Here is a 3,538-nt window from a genome sequence, read left to right on the forward strand (position 1 = left end):
TTTTGAAATTTGTTTTTGTTTTATTTTTATATATAAAAATTTATTTAAATACGTAAAATAACGTGTTTAATTGTTGTTATATTTATTTTTATACACTGTGATTTTTTTCTATATATTCTATATATTTATATATATTTATTAAGTATCTATTAGATACTATAAGTTTTTTTTCAAATAGTTTGGTATTATTAATAATACACTAGTTTTTCTTTATGGTTTTTTTAAGTTTAATATTTAAATCAAATATTAGGTTTGATTATTATTTTATTATTGTTGTTGTTTTTTGTTGTTGTATTTGAACGTTTTTATATTGAAAACTCGTGTCACACTTTTATTTAATTATAAACGATTCGGTCTACACAAGAGCTGCCGCAATACTATACGCTCAGAAAAAAATGTAATTTTTTCAAAATACTTAATGACAAGTGTTAGTGAGCGTAGTATCTCCGAGTGTAGTATCTCGTTGAAAAATTATACATGTGTACAAAAGAGCACTAAACGTGTTGAGAACCTGATAAAAACATGGCACACGATTTAGAAAAAAAATTAAAACGCCATCGAAATACAAAAAAAAAATAATAAAACAAAAACACAAATAAAATTTAAACTAAATAAATAATTCTCATTCTCTTACAAACATTTGAATTGATTTTACTCATTTTGTTTGTTTTTTTGATAAGTGATAACTGGCCAGTCTGCGTTTATCTCGCTCTCTCTCTCTCTCCCTCTCTATCAATGAGAAGTCTAGCATAAGTACTAACTTAGGCCCCTACGGAAACAACTGATATGTTTTTGAATTATCTGTTATAATTTTTATTCATAAGTACATACATATGTACATATCGTCACATAAAATGTAAAAGGGCTTAACAACACTTTTAAAAATTTTACAGGAGAGACAAAAAACTAAATAAAATAAAAACTATTGTTGCTAAACACATTTGAACATGACTGTACCGCCAGACATTGTCTATTATGTTGCCTTTTAGAACTTTCTGACTTGAAGAAATTAATAATTTGTTGTTACGCACTTTTGAATTTAAGGTGATAAAATCGCAGTTTTTAACGATAGAGAATTTGGAAAAACATGTATTTTGCTGCAGTTGACAATTTTCAACCCAAAAAGTCGATATTACATTTTCTGGTTGTAACGTCTTTTTGCATTTCAGGTGACGATAGGTATTCGATGTCTTATGAATTATTTTAGATTAGAACTGCTAACAGTTATTTTTTCAGGTATTTTTCATTTAAAATATTAATGGTAATCAACGGGCAGGTCATCTTGCCAGAAAGGAATCTGCTCTCGATATCTCCAACGCCGTTTTAGTACTAATTTCGTTAGCTTTTATCAAGGGTAGTATCTTTAAATTCTTTTTTTCGGAAAACTGAAAATAGGTAGATAAATCTGGACACATGTAAAGGGGCCATGTAATTGTGGCCCTCCTTAAATGAAAAATGCTTTAGACATTTTATAAACCGGAGTAGATGGGATATATCAAGGATGATAGCTGTAATAATAAGACACTGGAATGCTAGGCAGACATCCAAGTCGGTTTGGGCATCCCTTCAATGCCCACTGTCGCAGTTGCAAAGACAGGGAAAAGAAAGAACCGGTCTTCCATCTTCTCTGTGAGTGCCCTGTTCTAGCTGTTAACAGAGAACGCTTTCTTGACAGCTACTTCATATCCAACTTTGATGAAATATCTGGGTTCAAGCTTAAGGACATTCTGAGATTTTTCACGGCTACAGGCTGGATCTAACACTATACAGTAATACATCTCAGTGGAGTGGTTCGTTCAAAGTCTCTTGGATTCTACTTGATTGTTCGCGCGCAGTGAACTACCACATTAACCAACCAGCCAATCTTCATAATCATTACACTCCCTATAAACTCGTTGATCATGTTCCATATGCTCTTGATATATTGTCCACCAGACGCTGGAATACCTTTCAATTCAAATTCAATTATCTCAACAGTTAACTTGGCTTTGCTCACGGAATAGGACATAAAGTTTTTTGAAAGAGGTATTAGAGAACGTGGAGCCCCTTTTCTTTTGTGGTTTATTTTAGTGATCAATTCATTGGAAGATCGGATAATCTGATGAAGTTAGAGCTTGTTTTTGAAATCGAAATATCTTATCATTGCTTATCATCTGTGTCCAATATAATCGTTTATTATACCCTACATCACTATAGTGGGAGGGTGTTATGCGTTTCAGCTGATGTTTGTAACATTCACAAATATTCATCCTATTAAAGAATAGCTTTTGGTTCTACACCCATTAAAGGGTCATATGATTGGTCATGCTCGACTTTTGATATATGTATGTATTGTCTTCATTATTGCCCATTAGTTACACCATTCTCCTTAGTTTATATTCTTGATTATGATATGATATGATATGATATGATTTTGGTATTGCTGATCTCATTTGAGGATCCAGATTCTGAACTGTTGCTTTAAGTTCATCCGAATAAAGGTTTTCCTTTATGTTCCCACTACTACAGTACAAAGTATTTAGTTTACAAGGCCAACGCTTACGGCCGATACTGGTTCATTTACATTGTGTTCCATATCTTTACAATTTTCGTTTTTGATTTTCAGTTTTGTTAGGATGAATCCCCCCTAAACAGGCACAAACGAATGTTGAAGTACTTTATGTGAACACCGGCCGTATTGGCCTATTTTACGGTGGTCTTTTTTTAACTACTGGATGAGCTTCTTTGCGACTCACCACCCACCATTGTGTATCTAATACGCAGGTGGCAATTACGTATATGGAAATTCCGGACCCGTTGGGGAATGATAGGTGTAATGAGTCAAACTCAATCTAACCCCTACAAATGAGAAGGCAATCACTAATTAGGGACAATAGAAGGGGCGGACATAACATGAGGCGAAAACACCCTATCGGTGCTATAAGTAATGTGTTGTCCCTACAAACATTCTCATCTAAAGACTCACCCCAGTGCATTCCTGGCTTAGAAGAACTTGATACTCTTCAGGACTTTCTGTTGCAGGTGAAATAGTGAACCGATTTCGATTTTAATTACAAATGGCCAATAAAACTTATATAAACCCATGGTCCTATACATATATATATATTTGTAAATGAATGAGATATGCTGAATCCGAATCTGGGGTTAAAATCTTTCAATCACATGAGGTTTTCGTGATATCATGAAATACATTTTGAAAAATAATAATGAGATAAGTATTTACTTTTTCAGCTTTAGGGAATTATTTAGGAAGAGGAAAGTAGATATAACAAAGTTTCTTTTTGAAAATAGATATAATTTTGATGGCCCTCCATTTACAAAGCAATTTCCCACAACTGACAATGTCGGCTTGCGTTTGTTTGACAGATGCTTGTTATGTTTTGATGTTTTATTATCATTGTTAATACAAAATTTAACTATTCGAGCAAACCAAAAAAAAACAAGTAGGAAAGTATAGTCGGGCATGGCCGACCATATAATACCCTACACCATGAGTATATTTTTACAATTTTTACTTTTATAAAATTTTTATTTTTTG

The sequence above is a fragment of the Lucilia cuprina genome, chromosome 4, assembly GCF_022045245.1.
Source record: "Lucilia cuprina isolate Lc7/37 chromosome 4, ASM2204524v1, whole genome shotgun sequence".
NCBI lineage: Eukaryota > Metazoa > Arthropoda > Insecta > Diptera > Calliphoridae > Lucilia > Lucilia cuprina.